General features: G+C 45.5%; 1 long non-coding RNA gene across 1 annotated transcript in view; it reads left to right on the forward strand.

The window, feature by feature from the left end:
- The first annotated feature begins 3,135 nt into the window (after positions 1 to 3,135).
- LOC120401639 overlaps positions 3,136 to 23,845 on the forward strand; it is a 54,102-nt gene continuing 33,392 nt past the window's right edge. The window contains exons 1-2 of the long non-coding RNA XR_005596609.1: positions 3,136 to 3,323; positions 19,305 to 19,399. This is a non-coding gene — a long non-coding RNA (uncharacterized LOC120401639). The remainder of the gene's footprint in view (positions 3,324 to 19,304; positions 19,400 to 23,845) is intronic.

Consider the following 23,845-nt stretch of genomic DNA (forward strand, 5'->3'; position numbering starts at 1 on the left):
GAGGTGAGTACTCCAAGCTGCTTAGAGTGGCTGCGTTGGACACAGCCAATCAGAAAGAGGCTGCGGGGAAGCAGCCAACCAGGTCTCAGCAGGCTGGTATAAAAGGAGCTACAGGGAAAGAGTGAGTTCAGTCTGCTGGCCAGGACCAGGGGAGCAAGAAGTGTTCCTGGCTGGCTACAGGAGCTGCAAGGGCCAAGGCAAGCAGTTACTGGCAGGGATCAGGGGAGCAGGGAAGGTGATCCTGGCTGGCTGCTGGGACTCGAGAAAGATAAGGGCCGTGGGAAAGTGTTCCAGGTAAATGCTGTTAATTAGAGGGATGTGGCATGTGGTTGCTAGTTATAGGGTCCAAGGGTCATGGCCTGAAGTAGTGGCTGGGTCTGGATTGCCCCCCCCCCCCATCAGCCACCAGGGAGGTAGCTACACTCTGAGAAAGGGAGTTTAAACAGGCCTAGGGATGGGTTGCATCTGGAACTGTTACCCCCCGCCCCCCCAGAAGGGGGCTGAACTGAGACTGACTCAGCTGGAGAGCTAAAGTCCATGAACTGAGTTCGAGAGGAGTATCTCAGCTGGAGGGGTACCCGTGCGCCCTAAAAGGGTGTGTTTGGCTTTGCACATGGACTGTGTGTGATTCAGCTGGAGGGCTGTCATCGAAGACCAGCGCAGCGGCCAGCAGGGGACACCGTGAGTGGAGAAATCGAGAAAAAAGAGCAGACACATGCACACTTGATTAAGGGGTGCTCCCATAAGGTGAGTGCACTCCGTTACACCTGGTTTCATAATAAGATGCTGAAAAGCATTGATTTATCTGAGTCATGTGGGAATGGTCCCTCAGAGGTTGAGAAAAAAAAGCCATATTTTACAATAAAACGTTTCTATTTGGAACTTAAAGTTTCTGCACTAAATTTTGATTTGTCAATGGGATTTTCTTTAGACAACTCAGCTTTAACTTCACTGCAATCAGTCAATAAGACATCAATGGATGCTACTGAGGTATAAATATTTTCATTCTGACCAGAGTCTGCTCCTGGAGAACTATCAAGTTTGACTATCTTATGTATATCAGGATTAAAACATTTTCAACACAGACACTGACTGCCAAAATCTTCCATGATTTTGTCTCTGGTAGCTGAAGATGTTGTGGGCCCATCTGATGCAGTGTTAAGAAAACCATCAATTCTGGCTAATTTGCAATTTGTTCACTAGTTTAATTTTGCTTCTTGAATTTAGCCGCTCCACTCAGTTGTTTAACATTTTAAAAATGGTGTGTAAATTTCTAGCAATACAAATACAAATAACTCACCTTTTATATCTGAGACTTTTAATCAAGGAGCAAGACATAGAGTTAGTCGAAAAGCCCAAGGGCTTGAGTAACCATTGTGCATTACTCCAGTTTCAAGTTGGTACAACTCTACTGGAACTAAATGTCTGGACTTACACCACTGTGAAAGAGGAGTAATGTAATGGGGAATCAAGCCCCAAATCTTTATAGCTGAACCTACAATTTTGCCGATGGGAAAACTTGCAATTTGAACACAAGCAGCATTAGCTTTGCATTCACCAATGGTGTGGCACCAAATGCAAACAAGTGTTGTCACAAATTTACAGACCACTCTTCAGGATGTGGTCTCTGTGTCACAGAAACCAAACACCATGATTCATACTGCCATGCAATTAAAAACAATTAAAATAATAACATCCTCAGCACTTTTCAAAGATTATGATACCTAGTCCGTTTTACATTACAGTGTAAGTCAGACACATGTTTCCATATCATCAAAATGTTAATTGATCTAGATAAAAAACCAGTCCTCACCAATATCAATATCATCTTCTAAGTTACCTCTAAAATACACACACTGTTCAGATTGGATTTGATCGTTCCCAACGTGGGGCAAAGTTCACTGGTATGCTTCAGCTATTTTGGGACACTCCATAAATCCAGTTTAACTGGCTGATCAGACCAAGTTGACAATGGTTTTCCATGTCAAAATGTTGGATGTGAGCTCCATTGCAAAAGTGAATCTAGTTGCATTAGGAGAAAAACATTATAACAGAGTGAAAAGAGATTAATTCTTATCAGGGGCCACTCCCCATATGCCTCCTGCATCTCTCACCCAGCATCCTTCTCCAGCATCTGGGGCCAGGGACTTGATCCCCATCTGTCCCCTCTCTCCCGCAACCCTCTCCCCAGTTTCCTCCACTTCCTGTGGCCTGTGTCTTGATCGGCAGAACTGGAGTCAGAGGGCTCATGTGCCCTGAGGAACCCCCCAGTCCAGCCCACCTGGCCCCCACACTCCGCACACTCCCACAAGCGCAGCCTGCCTGTCTCCTGCATCCTCAGCCCAGCCCACTCCCCCTGCCTGGCCCTCTGCACCCCCATTCTGCCCCCTGCCCTGTGCCTTTCTGGATAAGTTCCTCGCTGATTAATCAGTGGTCGCAGTGCAAGTCCAGGGCAGCAGCAGTCAGGGCAGGGGCCCGGCATGGAGCAGTAGGTACGGGCTGGACCTACCAGAACCAGCCCTGAGCCAGTCAGGGCCTGAGGAGTGGCGGCCACAATTTTATTTACACTGGGGGCTGGAAGTGGCTGGGGAGGGGGCAAGAGGGCTTCTCTGCCTGGTTGGGGGCTGCTTTTTGTCCCTCCAAGCCCTGTCTGCCTATAGATAGACTGGGGCGTAAAGATGATGATGTCTAAGGTAGAGCAGCCTCTGCTGGCTGGGCCCCCATAATCTTGTGGCCCTTGGGAACCTGCATCACTTGCACCATCATGGCTATGCCTGTCTTGGATTCCCAGGGGACTGCGGTGGCATTCAGTGCCTTTTTTCATTAATAGGTGGCCCAGAGGCCTCAGGGTCTGACACAGACCTTGTCACAGTAATTCAAACTTTTGTAGCCCGAGGCTGGAGTGCGACTGATCACTGCCATATTTGGGGCTATGGCTGGAAAGCACCTGGTGTCAGGAGACAGCTGGCTCCCAGCCTGGTTGCTAGGCAACCCAGCAAGCTCAGCTGGGCCCACTGAGCCTTTTCCAAATGGTCATGCTTCCTGACTGGGCAGGGGAGCTGCTTGAGGCTTGCAGTAGCAGCTCTGTGCTTGCACTGCTTTCGCTTTTGCTTCCGCTTCCTGTTCCGGTCCTCCTCCTGCCTTGACTCATGCCAGCTTGAGTCTAGTCCTTGCTTCCCTGCCTTGATTCTGACTCAGACTGACGTTTGGCTTGACCTCTTGACCCTACTCCGGCTTACCCTTTAGCTTGGTGTTTCTGATTCTGACTCTGGTTCTGCCCTTTTGGCTTGGTTCCGTGACCCTGACTCTGGCTTCACCCTCAGGTCAGTACTTGGCTCACCATTGCTCCAAATTGCCACCGCAACCACACAGCAAGGTTCTTCTCCACCCATTAGGTAGGCCTCCCATGCGCCAGCAGCTTACGCCTGGATGCTAGTGGAGGAAGCAAAGTCTCATATCTTTACTTTCTGGGGTTGAACACTGCAGGACTGATGGCAAGGCATTCTCAGTGGAGGAGCCTGATCACTCAGGAAGTCTGCTGGAGCTCTATTTTGACAAGCCTAAGGTATATTGTACCTATCTAATCAAGTTTGTACTTGACTTCTGGATTATTTGAAGGACAGGATTTACAGATATTTAGATCAAACTGAATATACAATCAGATCACCTTAAGTACCTTGCTAGAGATTGATGTGGGTGGTGCTCGATTTGCAAGGAGAACACATGTCTTTGGGATGATTATGATGAGAGCAGACCTTTTTAGTTCTGTATTTTATGATGAGTGCTATATACTTAGGTAATGTGTGATATTTATAAGTCATCAAATAATTAAAATGTTGCGTGCTCCAAATAGAAGGAGCTGGAGGGGAATTCTGCCCATAGATAGTTTTAAGATAGTTTAGTTTTTTTTCTAAATGTTAAGTCCTCATAACAAGCTGGATAACTTCTGATCCACTCTGGTGCATTATTTTGTAATGAAGCAGTGGGCTCCCAGCATGCATTATTCTATCATTGGAATGGGGACTTAGTTTCTATCTCAAAGGGCATAAAACAATAACAACAAAAAGTCATCTAGCGGTGTCCCAGATGGAATAATTTTCTTTTGTAACCAGTGTTACTAGCACAATTTTTTTCAAAACTGCTTTGTTTTCTAATTCATGGTATTGTCTGAGAGGGTTACTTAAAATTTAAATAGAAAACTGGATTACAGCATGGCATGTGTCTTTAGAAGGAGTGGGACAGATTTACCCCTTGTGGAATGTAATTTGTTTCAGTGGAATTACATCAGGGATGAATTTGGCTTGTTGTTCAAGTAGTTCAGTGTGCAGATTGCTGTGGAGTCTCTGGCAATCATTATTTGCATCTAGAAATTCCTCCCTAACTTGATTTGCCTGGGATGATTTACACTTTTAACAGATCTCATAGCCTTGTAAATTTGGGAATGATAAATAAAGGAATACCAGCCCAAACTGCCTTCTGTCTGGCAAGGAATAGAGTTACTCATGTTTTTGGCAGCCACTGGGCTGTTCATTGCCTGGATTCAACCATCTTCTTCTGGCAGAACGCAGGCTGTGTCCCTAAGGACAGAAAGTCCACCTGGAGGGATAGCACACAGACAAAGGCTGCTTCCTTGCAATCACTGCTCTGATAAGGACCTGAAGAGGACTGTCACAGCCCATTCAGTGGGTGAGGTCATGGAGAAAGGGGGTGGAGGAACCAAGACTCCCAAGAGATCCACTGATTGAGTGAATCCCCTGGTCAGCTTCCACTGACAGGCTTATATGGGTCCCTGGTTGGAGTTTAAGCCTCCCCTTTTTCTATGGATGAACTGCCCCTTGGGCATAACTGCTTCAGCAAGTACAGCGAGGGGCGTGAGGGTGACTAGATGTCCTGATTTTATAAGGAAAGTCCCGATATTTGGGGCTTTTTCTTATATAGGCGCCTATTGCCCCCCACCCCCATCTCGATTTTTCACACTTGCTATCTGGTCACCCTAAGGGGAATACATAGGGAGTAAATTATTCCCCTGCACCCGCAGAGGTGAATCAAATTGACTGACTAAAGAACTGCTCATATGTTAAGCTCATCTTATTTATGATCAGTTTTCCTTTTAAAACCACTATAGAAAACAATGAGCAAAACTTCCCTGTGGCTTCCTGATGGTTTGTGGAATATTCATGGCTGAAGACGGTTCGCTTGTTTTGTGCCAGCTGGAGGTCTCCTGCTTAACCAAAGCTGCATCTCATGATGGTTCTTTGGTATCCTGTACAAAGATTCATTTTCACTCACATTTTTGTCATGAAATACTATAATTTTACAAAGTTTAGTCTACTTAAATGTTAAGATACTAGGAGGGAGGGTACTATATAAGTGCAAATGATTTATGTATTTGTTTTGTTAATAACTAAGCCCCACCGTCCTGCAAAGCCTTAAGCATGTGCTTAACATTACACATAATCCACTGAAGTCACTGGAACTACTCACAGTGTGTAAAATCTTTGTGGGATTGGAGCTTAGTTGTCTTAATGCTGAAGCACAGGCTAATTGCTTCTATTTGTTAAAATCTACATTCATCTAGGATTTTTCACTAAAACCTTTTAAGGTCCGATTCTGCCCGATGCCCAGCAGTAGCCTTGTTAAGTAGGACATAGAGATTGGAGATGTTTTTGGTGTAGGGGAGGCTTCACATTTTGTAGAGTGAAATAACCTTCTGAAACAATGTGCTATATTCTTAAATAATGGCGTCTGTTGCATGTTACTCTTGTTTAACTTTCTGGCCTTATCAAAGGTTGTCTTTACAAACTACTGAGCACTGAGATCAAATTTGTCAATAAGATAAACTGCCATAACTTTTAAAAATATTCAAAAAAATGTATTTAGAAATAACAGACATAAAACATGCATACATCTGTGTTGAGCAGGATGAGAGCAAACCCAAAGATAATGAATGCAGCAATGTGTATGTCTTATGGCATGTGCCTTCTCTTTAAACGCAAATGGTGTATTACTATCTATTCTCCAACAGTATTCTAACTCACTGGAATGAAACTAACTTATGGCCTATGATACCAGACCACCGTAGCTTTGTTTGCAATCTGATAAAAAGTCAACTGTACTAAATCAAAAGTTCCTATTTAAAAGGAAAAAATAAGTGGACAACTATAGAGCAGAATTTGGTTGGTGTAACAGCTTCTTTACTCAAACATTCTCAAAATATATCACAAATCCTGTGCTGGTGTAAAAATGGAACCATGCCAATTTACAATGGCATGTAGGGATTAGTAGTGCAGTGCCTGGGTATGCAATCGTGGCATCCATTGTGTGTCTCTTCCCACTCTTCATTCCCCTAGGGCAGTGTTTCCCAAACTTGGGACGTCACTTGTGTAGGGAAAGCCCCTGGCGGGCCGGGCTGGTTTGTTTACGTGCCACATCCGCAGGTCTGGCCGATCGTGGCTCCCACTGGCCGTGGTTCACTGCTCCAGGCCAATGGGAGCTGCTGGAAGTGGCGGCCAGTACGTCCCTTGGCCCGTGCCTCTTCCAGCAGCTCCCATTGGCCTGGAGCAGCGAACCGCGGCCAGTGGGAGCCACGATCAGCTGGACCTGCGGATGCGGCAGGTAAACAAATCGGCCTGGCCTGCCAGGGGCTTTCCCTGCACAAGAGGTGTCCCAAGTTTGGGAAACACTGCTCTAGGGCAGTGGTTTTCAGACTGCGGGTTGTGACCCAGTACTGGGTCGTGGAATGTAAGGCACTGGGTCGCGGCGGCTCTGGGCATCGCCGACCGGGACGTTAAAAGTCCTGTCAGTGGTGCTGCCCAGCTAAGGCAGGCTAATTCCTACCTGTTCTGACACCACGCTGAGCTCCAGAAGCAACCAGCAGTAGGTCTGGCTTCTAGGTGGAGGGTGGGGAGAGGCAGTGCTCCCCGCACCGAGCACCAGCTATGCACTCCCATTGGCCAGGAACCAGTCAATGGGACCTTGGGCAGGGGTGATGCCTGCGGGTGAGAGCCACATGAAGCTGCTTGCGCACCTCCATCTAGGAGCTGGACCTGCTGCTGGCCGCTTCTGGGGCCACGACAGGCAGGAAGCTTGCCTTAGCACCCCTGCTGCACCGCTGACTGGGAGCCACCTGAGGTAACCCCACACCCCAATCCCCTGCCCCAGCCCTGAGCCCCCCAAACCTAGAGCCCCTTCCTGCACCCCTAGCCCAGAGCCCTGACCCCCTCACACCCCAACTCCCACCCTAGCCTTGAGCACCCCCAAACTCAGAGCCCCCTCCTGCACCCCAAAGCCCTCATCCCCAGCCCAACCCCAGAGCCTGTACCCCCAGCCCAGAGCCCTGATCCCCTCCCACACCCCAACCCCCTGCCCCCCTTCCACACCCTGAACCCCTCATTCCCGGCCCCATCCCGCAGCCCTCACCCTCGTACCCCAACCCTCTGCCCCAGCCCTGAACTCTTACCACACCCCAAATCCCTCATCCCCAGTTCCGTTGGGTCACGGGCATCAACAATTTTCTTCAACTGGGTTGCCAGAAAAAAAGTTTGAAAACCACTGCTCTAGGGTCCCCACAGTCATGGACATTAGAGGAAATTTGGTGGTTTTTACTCTCAGAGCTTCATGCAAATTTATGTAGTTTGAAACGAAATCTCAAAGCAAACCTCACTTGCAGCTGCCAGATTGGGCCTGGTTTCAGATCAAAACACTGTGAAACTACTGAATTGAGCCTGGTTTCCACTCAAAACCATACGTTGGCATGGATTCACTTGAAATGCAGCCCAGTTTTTGCAAACTTGATCTGACTTTTAGGTTTGTAACAGAACCTAAAACAAATAAACTGGTTTCAGGTTTAGTTGTGAAAGTTTAACACGGATCTAATTAGAATCCGTTTTCCTGAGAGAGCCAATGTTGGCCAAAGCATCAGGATTAAGGTTATCCTTTTTTCTTTTTAAAATCATGATGGCATTTTTAATTTCCACTTCGACAGCTGCTGGAGGTAGTTAGAACAGGCATCAGGTTAACATCTGATCCAAAGGACAGAACTTCTGGGTATAGCTACACTGCAGCTGGGAATGTGCCCAGTCTGGTAAAACAGACGTGCTAGCTCTGCTTGAGCTAGCATGCTAAAAATAGCAGTTTGAATGTTGTGGCCTGAGGGGCTACTCACCTGAGCACGTGTTTGTCTATCCAGGCTCGGAGGCACGCTGCGGCCTTGTTTACACTAACACCTTTGTTCAAATTTCCAACCATTGCACTACCACTGGTGGTCACAATTATGAGAGTGCTAATGCAGACAGCCATCTTTGTTTTAACTTCTGTATCCTGTAACCCAGAGCAGAGTAGTCTAGATGACATAGTAGTTAAAATGCCAGTAGTTGCCAATGACCCATCTACACTAGTGTTCCCAGTGTAGCTTGCAGTGTTGGTGAAGCAAAGAGAGATTTTTAACAAGAATGTCAGTATACACAGCAACCATCTTGTACCACTCCAAAATGTCACCACTGAGTGTGAATAAGAGCAGTTATGTTGTGAGATTTTCACACCTGATCTTTGGACTCAGCAGTGAGAATGCTAACACTTGATTCACACTGAGCTGTATTGCTCTGATTAAAGAAAACCCATTTGGCCATTACATATGTCCTAAGACATGGAAGTTAGAGTAATCAGTTTGGAAAGGATGGGTGCTAGAAGTTTCCTTTGACATTTGTTGGTCTGTCAGTTAATTTGTCATGGAAAATTGGAAGGGAGGCGTTTCAGCATATGTGAGTAAAATCTGAGATTTTAGTCAAGTGTTATGGCCCATCTCTGCTTTTTCTTTATTCTGTTACCTTCTGTACCTTTCTCCCCACATTCGTACCCTTTCAGGCTAGAGCACTCTTCCCAGAGCAGTCCTCTTCAGGGAGATTGATGGCTGGGCTTCCTTTTGCATTCAGGGAAAGGCTGCACGGCCCCCTTTGTCCCCGGCCATTAATGGCAAAAGGCTTTGGACAGAGCAGAGATCCTCTGTCATCATCCTGGCAGATCCCAAAGGAACAGTGACCTCCCTGCAAGTGCCACTTGGATCAATCTCTGGCAAGACGCTTAAGGTAGTCTGATTGTATATTCAGTTTATGTCCATCACTGGCTATCTTGTTGCACCATTGAAGCTTTTGACATTTACGTGATTGCTGGCCATGTAGCGGCATTGCTTTGTACACAAACTTCGGGATTTGTTGGTCTTCCATTCTTATAACATGTCCATTCCAAGAAGGCTGCCAAAATCAAACCAGTGCTGATGGAGGCAGTTGTTGGGTTTGGTTTCAAATATCTCCTTTTCTGATCTTGTCCTTCCAGTACTCAGGATGAAGCAGCTCACAAGGACAATGAGACTTGAAAACAACAATCTGATGTTTTTTAGCTTTCCTCAGTGTCCACATTTCACTTCCCTACAGTAGAGTTGGTATAACTGTGATTCTGTACATCCACAAAGTCATAGCAGGCTTGATGTCACAATGTCCCCAGGGAGGCAACTTGAAGGGCCCAAAACATGGCAGCAGCTGCTGCTATAAACATATCCACATCTTTTGAGCATCCTCCAGCCCTATGATGCTGTCCAAATATCCAGCAGCTGCCACCTGCTCAGTGTCTCATCCCAACAGGTTAACACTGAACTGGTTGTAATCTGGAGCTGGAGGCTGCTTAACGGTAATGGCCAAGGACTTAGTTTTATCCAAATTAATAACCAGACCAATGCATGCTGCTTCTTGCCTGACCAGATCGGCCATCAGCTGCAGCAATTCACCAGATTGAGCCAAGAAGACAATGTCATCAGTATACTCAGATCTCAAAGCAGAATGCTGTTCAGCTTTACACCACCGACAGCTGTCTCCTCAAGCTTATCCATCAACCAGTCAATGACAAAATTGAACAATGGTGACAGAACACACTCCTGTGGAGATAGGAAACCATGTCATGTATCTGCTGTTGACTCAAACTCATCTTTTCATTCCATTGTAGAGCTCTTCTGACAATGACGCTGTCTTCTTAGGGATGCTGAGTCACCTCACCAGATCCCACAAACTTTCTTAATGCACTGAATCAAAGGCCTGACAAAAATCTATAAAAAGTACTGTGCATTATTGAAGTCAGTCATTTTCTCAAAAAGCTGTCTCAAGGCAAAGATCTGGCCAACAGTGGAATGACCAGGTCTGAAGCCGCACTGACTATCCTGGCCTTTGCCATGAAGTGCATCATTGATTTGAGACACTGAGATGGAAGAGAAAACTTTCTCTGGGACCAACAACAGCGTAATACCGCAATAGTTGCTATATTCAGGCTTATCACTAGGCAGAATAACACCTTTCTTACAGTCAGTGGGGATGATATTAGTACACCAGATAGTCTGGAAGAGCCTATGCAGCCCACAGTACAACAATACTCTCATCTGTCTTCAGCAACTCAAGGATGATGTTACAAACCCCCGGTGCCTTCCCAGACTTCGGTTTATGGACTGCGATCCAGATCTCTCGTTAACTGAAGGAAGGAGACTCTATTGGAACTTCTTACCTCTCTTCACATGGAAGAGGGACTGCAGGCATCACACAATTGAGAGCTGTTTTGAAATAATCTTCCCATTGATACAACTGATCCTGCAGACTCCTGCTGATGCCATCACCCCAAATCTTCCCCTTAAAAGTTAGGAGATACAATTATGTAGACAAACATTTTAATTAAGCTCTTGCTTCAGTGTTCTGAAACTCAGCTGCCTTGTGTGTTTACACACAGAGGCCTGGTCTACATTTAAAAATTAAGTTGACATAGCTGTGGCTCTCAGGGTTGTGAAAAATTCACACCCCTGAGCATCATGGCTGTGCTGACCTACCACCTGGTGTAATCGCAGCTCGGGAATTCTTCTGTCGGCCTGCCTACTGCCACTCAGGGAGGTGGATTACCTACAGTGACAGAAAAACACTTCGCTGTCAGAAGTGTGTACACTTCAGTGGCATTGCTGTAGGTATGCTGCTGTAGCACTGGTAGTATAGACATGGCTTGGCTAGTGGGAGGGAGGTTAATTTTTAAGCATGATGTTTAGTTTTTAAGCAAGGAGAAAATGAGCTGAAACTAATGTTTAAAACCTCAATTGTAAATCTGTAAGAAATGGAATAATGTTCTTAAAGAAGGTACATTATCCCAACAAGGTGTTAATTATATACCTCCCCCTTCTGGAGAAGTGCAAAGAGGGCTTGCCTGCTCACTAAAAATGATAGGTGTAGTTATTATCTGTCAAAGGGGAGTGAAGCCCAGCTGTATTTATCAAAAGAAGGTCAGTAAAACATATGTACATGGTTTGCAGTCTAAAACTTATGAGGTGACTTCATGTTGTAGAAGAACCATTCGTTTTAGAGAAGGAAAATAATATTTGTGTTGGTCGGTGCAGTATGTTGTTTGGTCTGGGACAATGTTTTTCATTTGGTAATTTGGTGGTGTAATGCACTGAGTGTATTCCAGTAATATCATTATTTTCTATAACTGTACACTGCACTTGGAACTCTGGGTAAGGACAGCCTTGGCAGTGGTAGAAAAGAGTCTTGAGCAAAAGCAGTGGAGCTTACAGGCCTGTAGTGGGCAATGAAGATCGTACAGAGTTATTCAGTTTAGTCTTAAAAGTCTGTGTGAGAGGAGGTGGTGTTTTTTTTCTTTATTTCATGGACAAAAAAAAAAAATCAAAGAGGGCCTTACAGTGACAAAGGAAAACACCCCAAAACATGGGTGAAGCCCGCCCTTCCCCTCCCACACCTTCTACTTTGATGGAGTTCCAGCCAGTCACTCAATCAGAACCTTGGTGGCTCTTGGAAATGGCTGAGCCACCACCTGTAAAATCTTCATGCCTTGTAAAATCTAACTAGGCCTTTTGATAGCTATTATCAAACCCTCTTTCAAAAAAAGGAACCCATTAAATACTCTAAGGCATGGAGTAGTCTGGCAGACCTTAAAGAAGCATACAACCTAATGCCAGTGACCACCAACTACCACGCAGTCTCCAACCTTCCTTATCATAGTAATGTTATCAGGAAAATGATGGCGTCTATTCTCCAGCATCTGAACAATAAACAAACTTCTATGCTGATACTGCTGGATCCCTCAGCAGTCATTGATGGAGTTGATCATAGAGTGCTGACAGATATCTTATGGGAATAAATGAATGTCCCAGATCAGCAGAAGCTAGTAGGAAAGGGGAAGCCAGTATTTTTCTAGTCTGTTTTTTGGCTTAGCTTAAACCATTTCCAAAATGACAGAAGCTAAATGGGGAAAAGGCAAACAAGAGTGTCCACACAGGGAGTTATACTGGTATAACTATAACTGGAAAAATGTCCCATTTAGACAAGCTCCTAGATTTGGAAATGCCTCTTGGTTTGCATAACATGCTCTATAGGGACACACTTGCGGCAGTTCTTTATTGCACAGTTAAATCATTCGTTTCCAGTCTATCCAGTTCTTCCTTCACTTTGGGATACAGTGGAATGGACCCCTTGTGGATGAGCATAGAGTTTTGGACCCCTTTTTCCACGTGATCCACAATTTTTTCATGGTTCTCCTTTAAAAAGGCCATTTCCTCCAAAGGCCAAATGCCCCACCACTCTAACTTCCCCAGTGGGCTTTTTGTGGCCTATCACAAGCTGTGGTTTGGCCTAGCAGGGTGCTTGGAGTAGCCCCATTAATGATGAAGGTGTAATACACCTACTCCTTGTCTTGTTCACTAATAATGGGCCATTGATTGCCCCAAGCAATTTATCTGTCCCTCTGGGATATTGAGCACTTCTCTGAGCTATTTCAGTTTAGGGCTAGGAATCATCCCCTTAAAAGTTTCTTTACAAATCACAACCAGTACCCCTCTTGAATCCATTTCAAATGTATAACAGTGTTACAGATCTTGAGAATACCAGTGAATACAGTCAAGGAAATGGACATCACTCACTCACTCATCCTTCCTCCCTGATTCCTTTGTTTCAAAGGACATGCTCTCATTGTTCCCATATACTTCCCCTGGGTGGCCAGGCCTCCTCGTTGCTGTGTTTGTCCTTGCTACACCCATCATGTTTGTGCCTGTGGAATTCAGTCCTCTTAATGGTGCTTCTCTTTTCTGCATGGAAAACTTTTCTTTACTGCTTGCAATTGCCTTCCACTATTTTCTTGCTCAGTGACTTGCATTTCAACTAGCTCAGACTTTCCTGCCAGTTCCAGATTGAGCTCAAACATTAACTGTAATTTTTCTAAAATGCTCCTTATTTAAAATGTCAACTATTAGACATTTTCTTTGTGGCCTTCCTTACTGATACGGAAGTGCCACTGCTCTGTTTGTTCATATATATTCCTTATGAAGGCTTCCATATGCTCTCTGGCCCTGTGAGCCATGTGGCAAATGCATGCTTCTTTGTGTATCACATATCTTTTTGCAATGAAATGTTCCTCAGACTTTTTAAGGACAATGTCATCATCTCCTTTCTTAGCAAAGGCAAATTATGAATAAATATGTTCAGATTCACTCCTTGTTGTGTAAAATTAACAAGTTTACCTGTATTTCACTGGTCTCTGTGTTAAACTTTGTTATGTTCACAGCCATTCACACCATTCCAAGGGATAATCCCATGAAATAATCTGTGAAGGGTTGAAATTTGGCATGTTTTCTCCTCTTCGACTTCTAGTTAAAATAAGTCACTTTCCTCCCTTACATAAGACAGTGTCAAAGGTTAACAGTAGTTGGGGTGCTAGCCTGGGATTCAGGAGACATGGGGTCAATTCCCTGCTCTGTCGCAGATTTTCTGTTTGACCTTGGTCAGGTCACGTAGTCTGTCTTTGCCTCAGTTCCCTATCTGTAAAATAGGGATAATAGCATTTTTCTGCTTTCCAGGGGTGCTGTGAGAGACACTTAGATACTGTGTTAAAGGGGGTCATGTAAGTAGTGCCTAAGAGAGATAGGTGTGCCAAAGGAATTGCAAAAAGAGCTGCACTTAGAATGAGAACAAAGTCTTTCACTCTCTCTCTTCTTCAGAGCAGAGTTTCTGTCCAGAAACTTCCTGTCAGGGAGCCATCTGCAGCAGAGTCAGTCTCCTAGTAGTGCACTGGACACAGTTGCTCCTGGCTGGGGCTGCTTGACTGATTACACTTTCTGATTGGTGACGGGGTGGAGCTAGCTACTACGTCACCTTGCGGCAGCCAGAGATACACCCACAGCTGCCCTTGCTCCTGCTTCTTGTGGCTGTTCCATCCTTGACACTCCTGCTTTGACCGCTGGCTCCGCTTCCTGGCCACGTCTTCGGCTTACCCATTGGCTCTGGCATTTGGCTTCAGATCCTTGGCTCTGACCCTCTGCTCTGCTTGCAACTATGCCCCCTGGACATGCTGGGGCCTTAATTCTTGACTCCAGCTCTGCTTTCCAGGCATGGTTCCAGCCATCCAGTCCACCTGCCCACGTCCCGGTAGTGATCCTGACAGTTTGAGCAGCCCAAGAGAGAGAGACTGAAGACTGGGCTCAACTGTGAGGTGACCCTTGTTAAGGCCTCCCTTTTCCTGACTGAGGTAATGGCTACCTTGCAGAGGCTGCAGACCTAGATCACAGCTCTGCAGGTTCAGGCCTCGCTACCTGGGACCCAGGCGTGTCAGGAACTGAAGATTGTGCTTTGGTCCAGTTTGATGGTGACTGCTGGAAATGTTGTGGCTTTCTGAATCAATGCTGCTTTTTGTTCATGCACAACCTCTGTCATTTCCCACTGACTGGGCCCAAGTGGGGCTCATTTTCAGTCGGTTAGCCTGAGAGGCCCTGGCCTAGGCATTCTCCACTCCTGGAGACTTTTATAGCCCTTTGCTGGGGCAGCCCAAGGAATTCATTTGAGCCGTGATTGTTTTTGATGACCCGAATTGTACCTGCTCTGCTGAGCATGCGTTTCAGTACCTATGCTAGGGTAATAGATCAGTTGGTGGGTTTGCTGTGGAATTCCAGTGCTTAGCAGCCAACACTAGATGGAATGAGGCAGTATATCAGTACCATTTCCAGCATGCCTTGAATGAAAAAAATCAAGCACGACCTGGCACAGGTAGAGCCTCTTTTTGTCTTTTGAGGGGGAGGGATAGCTCAGTGGTTTGAGCATTGGCCTGCTAAACCCAGGGTTGTGAGTTCAATCCTTGAGGGGTCCACTTAGGGATCTGAGGCAAAAATCAGTACTTGGTCCTGCTAGTGAAGGCAGGGGGCTGGACTCAATGACCTTCCATGGTCCCTTCCAGTTTTAGGAAATAGGTATATCTCCAATTATTATTATATACCCTGGTTAGGGTCAGCCAGTGAGGCACCTTCCTCCAACTTCCTCTTCAGTCATAGCATCCTGCCATGTCTGAGGTCGAGCTGAGGAAGCTCGTGGACTCAGAGCCCCCTGACAACTTCAAGGACCAAGGTTTTGCTTGGACCCATAACATTCTCACTCAGCATAAGAGCAACCCCAATATTGTTGGAATCCATTGATGGGTCCCCCCTTTTGGCCCAGTTATTCATCAAACAACAGAGCTGACTGTGACCACCTTCTAGGGTCACCAGGAGGTTCTGCAGTTTGGACTGATCTGCACCCCTCACTTCCCTGTCACCCTTGGCATTCCTTGGCTGGTCACCCATAACCTCTGTATCCAGTAGGGCTCAGGCACAGTGCGATTTATGTCAAGATTCTGCTTCCAGTCATATCTCCCAAGGTTGGGTGTCAGACTCAAACCCCTTTACAATGCAGTGGTTGAAGTGGAGATTTCCAAGGTAGATGCCACCCACTCTGTCGTCTCTTCATCCACTTTGGGTATTCAGAAGAAATCCTGAGACCATGCTGATATTTCTGACAAAAGGAGGGCAGATTCTTTGCCTCTGCATTGCAGTTATGATTGCCCTAACCCACCTGCACCCCTGCAACTGACATTCCCTTCAGTCATATTTACTCCCTCTCCGAATTGGAACTCCCGACGCTTCAGGAATATCTCTATGAGAATTTAGAAGAGAGGTTTATTCATCCTTCTACCTGCATCCTTCTTTAGCAAAAAAAGACGGCTCGATGTGCCCCTGTGCTGGTTACTGGGCTCTGAATAGAGTGACAGTTTGAAATTGCTATTCTTTGCCATTTATTAATGAACTTTTTGGAAGACTTTGCTTGGACAGGTTTTTTTCTAAATTGGACCTTCATGGAGCCTGCAATCTCATTCGAATCCGGGAAGGCAATGAATGAAAGGTGGTGTTCCATGCTCAATATGGGCATTTTGAGTATTCAGTCATGCCATTTGGGCTATGTAATGCTACAGCTATGTTTCAGCATTTTGTGAATGACATTTTCTGGGACATGCTGGACCAAATCTATGAGACACTTGGTACCCTTTGGGGAAAGGTAACATCAGGGAGCCAGCTGCAGCAAGGTCTGTCTCCTAGCAACACACTGGACACAGCTCATCCTGGCAAGGGCTGCCTGAGTGATTGCACTTCCTGATTGGTGGAGCTAGCTACTACTTGACCCAGCAGCAGCCAGAGCTACGCCCACAGCTGAACTTGGTCCTGTTTCCTGTGGCTGCTCCTGCCCAGCCTCCTCTTGTTCCTGCTTCAGTTCCTGCCTGTATCCATCCTTGACAAACCAAGTGTTGACTCCTGGCTCTGCTTCCTGATCCCATTTCCAGCTCACCCACTGACTCTGGCAACTGGCTTCTGATCCCTGGCTCTGGCCCTTGGCTCTGCATTGTCCATATAATTCATTCCAGCTCATCTCTGCTCTAATCTCCAGCCCTGGCCCACCCAGAGCTCCAACTGTTAGGCCTGACTGCCCATGCCCCCCTCATGATCCTGAGACTTCCCTAGTTTCCCTTTCTGTGTGGCTTCTTGCTACAGATTTAAAGGAGCAGTGCACACATCCCAGAGCTACTGAACTGACTGCAGTATTCATTTTTATGAATTAATTTTAACCCCCTGTAGCAAAGCGAGACTCAGTGGCGCGGCGCCTCCTGCTGGTCATCTTGGGAATTAGCTTGATTCCAGCCCAGAGCGCCCTCTGCAGGCTGGTGGCTCGCCTGCCTCAGGCTGCCCATATCCCTCCTGGACCCCGGTGCCCCTTTACCTCAGGGTTCTGCCCCTGCAGTACCCCTGCTCTGGGTCTCCCCTCCCCGCTCACTGGAGCAAACTGCAGTCTGTAATGGCCACTCGTAACTGGCAAGAGGGTTGGACCAGTTGCCTTTGCCTATTCCTGGGCTGCCCCTCTGCAGCTCTAGTACCTTTTGGTAGGCCTTCACCAAGACCCGCAGCCAGGAGGTTTACCAGGCTGGAGCTCCCCAGCTCCCTTTGCCCTTCCCCAGCACTGCTCTGCCCTGCTCTGCTCTGCTCCAGTTCAGGTACCTTGCTCTCAGGCAGCTAATCCTTCTCCCTCCAGGGCTGGAGAGAGACTCCTCTCACTTCTGGCCCCCAGCCCTCTTACCAGGGCCAGCTGAGCCCTAATTGAGCTGGTCACACCTGTGGTCAGGTACTCACTCAGGTGCTTTCACTCCTTTTCCCAGCTGCAGCCCTCTCCAAGGCTGCTTTGAACCCCTGCCTATCAGAGTGGGGCAGTCACCCCACTATACTCCCCCCACCACTTTTTCAAAACTAAATACAGCTCCTAAAGAAATTTCCAATCAGTTGCACCAGAGAATGAAGGGGAATGGACTATGAATATGAATTTTAAAAAAACCCTCATTTACAAATAGCAGCCTAACTTTATTCGAGGGAGGAAAAAAGATCTTTAACACTGAATTAAAACAAAAGTACATTAGTTGTGACTGGGTTAAGGGCAGAATAGTGTAAAGAAGATTCTGTTCCCTTCCACCCCGGGGACTAATTAACATCTAGGATTAAAACAAAAATATGTACCATATGATATCATTACATCTCCTCAAAGCCTAAAGACATGGCTAAGTGCTGGTTTTGGGGAAATGTCTTTTACCCCCCCAAAAAACCATGTGTTTAGTGAACATGTACATAATTGAAATCAAAATCATGCCTTTAGCATGACTTCTTATACATTTTAAGTCAATTTATCATTCGCCTCCACTGGGAATATACATTTCTTTCCTTATGATCCTGGCTTCGCTATACATATTTTCTATTCTCTTTAGGGGTGGTTTGCTTTGTTGCCATAGCAATGCCTTCTAATTCTTGCACTCTCCAGTTTCCTTTCAGGTTTCTGCAGGCTGCAACCAGTCCCTCATCGTCATTATCAAATCTCCTAGCAGCTTTAACTCCTTTGTTTTATCTCAACATTAGAGGCACGTTCAGTAGCATATTTCCAAAGAATTCTGGCCTGAACAGGTTTTCAGTTCTAAATAGATAGTTTAAATAAAGGCAACAGTACTATGGTTTGTAGCTGCTTGAAGCTTGCATTGTTCTTGGGATGATCTGATATTTCAACATGGTTATTCATTCATCTTCTTAGCTTTTCGTGGACATTAATTGCCTGGGTGTTCAGATCCTGAGTTTGATGAACTAGGCACACCAGGTTGAGCATGTTGATTGTACACAGTTTTCCCCTATGCCACTATCAGAATGGCAGCAGTGGGCTGGGACCAGGCCAATTCAAACATATCTGCCTCCTCCCCTGTCCTAACCGTCCTCAAATAGCCAGACAACGAAGGCTTAAGATCCATAGGATGGAGGCCAGTATAGAGTGTTCAAACTGGTGTATGTATTTTCCTCCAACAGGCTCAAGTTATCTCCACAGCACGAAGCAGTTTGTACCCCATCCTAGGTAGCATTGGAGCATGGCAGGAAGGATGGACTGGGACTAAACTGGGTTCAATTCCTAGCTCTGCTGCAGACTTCCTCTGTGTCCTTGAGCAAGTCATTTAATATATGCTGTTCCGCATTGGTAAAAGGGGGGAAATATTTCCCTCCCGTGCAGGAATGCTGTAGGATAAAATCTATTCATGACTGTGGGGTATTCAGAATCAGCGGTGATGGGCACCATATAAGTACCTAGATAGATAGTAGTAAATGCTCCTCTGTCATTTCAACCTGTCCTAGATGCAATAGGGCTGGGAGCATTCTGTGGCTGCAGGTTTGGTCTGAACCAGCCCTGAGTTAGGTGGGGGTGGGGTGGAGTGGGGAGGGGAGGGGAGGGGAAAGATCCCCAGAATGAAGAGAAGGAAAGGCAAACATAGTGGAGAGGGGGGAAATGATCACTTTCTGCATTAAATCCCTTGGTGTTACATGGAGATGGGAGATAGTTCTCACGGAATGGGTTGCTCTTCACCATCTTGCATAGAATGACTTAATTTTTTGCACAGGGCAGACTTGTCTTCTGGCTATTAACTCTTGAAGCTGAGGCATACTCAGCTGCTGGGCTGACAGAAGGACATGCCGGCAGCTTTCTGGGAGTCTCATGAGGTAAGTGCTGCCCAGAGCCTGCACCCCAAACCCCTTCTCACGCTCCAGCCCAGTGAAAATGAAGGAGTGAGCGAGGGTTGGGGAGCAAGAGCGACACAGGGAGGGGGGATGGCATGAGAAGGGGCAGGGTAGGGGGCGGGGCTGGGTGTTCCGTTTTCTGCAAATAGAAAGTTGGTAACCCTAGCTGGTTTCCTGCTGCTGCTGTTATTGCCTGCCTATGCTCCACTGGGTTTGTCTTGCTCCCTCTCCCCTGTTCTCCAATCACTGTTGCTGTGCTGAGGCAGCACGCATGTTGGCCCTCCCTTGTTCTCTTTGATGCCTTACCACCTGCACACAATCCAAGGCATGCTACTTTCAACAACACAGCATGGGCCATTATGAGAAGCAGCTCTGAGCTCCTCTGGCGAGTTACTTCCCTCAGGGTTTAGGCTATAGATTAAAAAACAAAAATCTTTGTCAAATATGCATCTGGTAACCACGTGTCCCTGACAAATGGGAACATCTCTACATCCAGGGCCTGCCCTGGTCTCTCTGTACAGACAATGGTGCTTTGTCTTGCAGTGAGCAATCCAGTTTAACTCTGGCTACCTTATGAAGCTGCCTGACAGGCTGGTGCAATATGCAACAGGCTGGATGAGCACATGTGCATATTAAATACACCTCAAGCAACCAGACACCATGGTTATGAATGTAGTATAAATACCTAGAGAGAGCATCCTCCCACCAGATCAATCCCCCATCCTCACAAAGCCTCCTCCTGAACCCTCCTCCTTCAGTTTGAGTCCTTAAAACACCCTTCCTCTGGGCTTGGCACATGGAAAGAAGAAGGCAGGGCAGGGGCAGTGGCAGGACTTGTAGGCTGAGGAAGAGGAAAGGGAGGGACCACCATATCTGTCATTGGCTGCCAGCCCCACCCCCTGTGCACAACTCATTGACCCCCATCAAAGCAGCGCCCTCTGCACATCCCAGTACTCCACTGCGCGAGGCACGCTACAAACCCAGAACAGAAAGGTGTTTCCTGCCCTAAAGAGTTTACAAGGAAAGTAAGCCGTTTAGCTGCCTAGTGGCTGCATGCGGTTGCTACTGGACATTTGGTTGCTGTTGGAATTAGTTCACAAATAAATTAGTATTTTCTTTAGCACTGTAGGAACACATGTTGAGCAATTGACACCAGTTTAAATTAACTCCTACTTTACTGCCTCAAAATGAACATCTGCAGTGCTCCGCTTTTAAATCCAAGATGATTATAAAGTCTTTAGTTAGGAGCTGTCTTCATAAATATTCAGTTTTTACAAAGGGTGTTCGATTTGCAATGTGGGGATATTTCTCTTCCAGCCTTACAAGTGCTTTGGAATGCAGCCTCCACACACACTTTAATAGCAAAACCCACTTAGTCTGACTCAGTGACCATTTGATGAAATGTCTAGGGAAGCAAAGAACAACAGTAACAAAAAAAGATTTGCACAGATGCTTTTCTGTGACTAACAGAATGTTCACCCAAATCTGAGTGAGTGTAAGTACATTTGTCATATGTGGGTGTATTTTCCCATATATTCATTTTAAAAGTTATGTACGACCGCATGAAAAATTATAGTGTACAAATGAGCATTATGTTATAGTCACTGGGGTGAGATGCTGACTCATTTCTGATCTCGGTATAAGTCATCTGACCTTCTTGTGCCTTAGTCAACCCAGCTGGGGAAATGGATAAAAAGAAGGGAAGATGCCCCTGAAAATCAGATACGCACCTAAGCTTTGTGGTGTGTAATTTGGAGGTAGACCATTGTAATCAGAATTATACAGCTGTTAGCCCCTTGACATCAGTGGGTGTTATGAGTGCTTGGCACCTCTGAAAATCAGGCTATTTAGTTAGGTGCCTAAATATGGATTTAAGTGCCTGACCTATTTTAGGGACCCAAGTTTGAAAATGTTGGCCATACAGCATCAGCATGTCTCTAGAAGTCTATGTCCCCCATCTCAGCAATGTGCAGTTCTCTGCCCCTCCTCCCCCTCTTCTTGATATCTGATTTCTCTGTTGTGTGAAAAGGAAGCATTTATTCTACCAAGTTAAATACTCTGCTGTGAAAGGGCCTCATTATCCTTGGAGATAGCTACACAGTAATATAATGTTGCTTCCTGTTGCTGATCCAACCGATGCAGTATCGCCAACCCCAAATGTTCAGAAATCATGAATTAGGCCCCCTCAAAATCATATATTGGCTAAAAAATCATGAGATTTAAAAAAAGTAACAAATTTGGGGTTCTTTTATTTGCCTTCTAGTTTTTGAGCCTTTAAGGCACACTTGGATTATGTTTTCAAGCTTTTCTCTGAAACCATGAAACCATGAAAAAAGAAAACTGAGATTCTCATGTCATCACTTGAATCCAGGAGCTGGGTCTTTAAGTAAAACATCAAGTATTCTGACACTCGTGAGGGTTGCCAATACTACATGTCTTTGTTTTTATTCTGTTTTTGGTTTCTCTTGCTGTTGCAGTCCTTAAAAGAACACTTGTTTGTATGTGATACACTTTCCCCCACTTCTAGCTGAAAGTCTTTGATCTGTTCTAAGGTGACATGCCCCGCAGGTGTTTTACATGAAATCTCATTAACTATTTTATTTATTTTTGACCCCCTCTTGCAGGTTCATTACCATGCAAATAGTTAGCTTCTGTTTCCAAGTTAATTGTTATCTAGTATAACACAGAACATAATATAAAATTCCCTGCCATTATATATAACAGACAGTGTGTAAGGTGCAATACACCGACTGTCACAGGTATCTGTACTGTATGTTGAAGACACTGCTAGTAGTAAAGGTCTCACTGTGACTTGGAGAGTTGGGTATGCCTGAAGTTTCCATACACAAGGTATAGGGTAATAGGATTATCACTGATTATCAGGTGTTGGAACCCTTCAGGGAGCTTCTAGCCAATCACTGTTGACTCACTGGGGCAGGAATAGAAGCTAGGGTCTGGGACAGACAACCGTAAAGGAAAGGAACCCTGAAAGCAGACAAGCCTGTGGAGGGCTGGGACTTATGGAATGTTAATACAGCCAAACCCTGGTAAGGGGTGACTTTTTTTTTTTTTTTTTAAATATTTACAACAAGCGTGTAGGTTGCTGGAGCTGCATGGGAACTCTGCCAACTTACAGGATACAGCAAGGGTTAACAGACAAGAAGAGAAAATGTATTGAATAAGAACGGCTTGCATTTTGTTTTCCTTGTGGGTGTCACTAATTGAATTTGGGTATGATCCAGAACCACTGGAGTGATCAAAGGTCATAATAAGGGATTGTGCCTGCTAGGCTAGCTATCTAGAGGCAGTGACTATGGGAGATAAGAAACGTTATCATTATTCAGCAATTTCTATGTATTTTCCCCCCCCACCCAAATTGTTTGTATAGAGTAGTTAAAGTGCATTATGGACAAAGGATTATTTTGGCTATTTCAAGGTGGGTATACCCAGTAGGCAACAGCGTCATAAAAGATAGGGATAATTAACTCCTAGTTATTGCAAGTCTTGGATTTGTGTTGAATATTTATTCATACAAACAGAGCTTTCTTTTTCCCAGGCCAGCTAATTTACAAGTGTCATCACTGGATGTTTTTGAGAGACCTTTATGTTTTATTACCTCTGTGGGTAAAAGGGAAGAACAGTAAAGGTCAGCAGTTATACATTCTGGAAGGGAAAGCTCAGGAGTTGAAAGGGATTATGGTCAAACCAGAGCGGCACAGATTAAAGAGGTGATGATGATCGAATACCACAAAATCTTCTTTCTGATCTAATCATGGAGATATCCTGTCTCCTAGAACTGGAAAGGACCCTGAAGGGTCATCAAAGTCCAGCCCCCTGCCTTCACTAGCAGGACCAAGTACTGATTTTGCCCCAGATCCCTAAGTGGCCCCCTTAAGGATTGAACTCACAATGCTGGGTTTAGCAGGCCAATGTTCAAACCACTGAGCTATCCCTCCCCCTCTGTTTCTATTATGGAAATGGAAAATAAGTTCCTTACAATGCTAAATCGCATAGGTTTCATAGAAGCCAGGATGGTAATGAAATTTGCCTTGTTTAGTAGAAGATAATTCTGATTCAATATAATCATATTCTTAATGGAGAGGTTTTTTTTCTTTTACATCACTTCTTTTAAATGGGAATAGCCCATAATTCCCACTTCCAGTGAAGACCAGTAAAATCTGACACAGTGAGTTGATTAGGCAGGATCCTCTTGTGCTCCAGGTCTCTGCCTTGTATAAATCATGCCTTGAATCACTATATAACTCTTTCATCCCCCTGTAGCTTCCTGCACAGTATTTAGTACCATTAAATCTTCTTGCAAAGGTTCCAAATGAACATCTAATCCCCATTGTATTTATCATGTGATAATAAACCTGTGCATTTAAAAGAAAAAGTGCTTAAATATAAAATACTCTTTCAGGAAAACTC

Source organism: Mauremys reevesii, linkage group 3, assembly GCF_016161935.1.
Source record: "Mauremys reevesii isolate NIE-2019 linkage group 3, ASM1616193v1, whole genome shotgun sequence".
Taxonomy (NCBI): domain Eukaryota; kingdom Metazoa; phylum Chordata; order Testudines; family Geoemydidae; genus Mauremys; species Mauremys reevesii.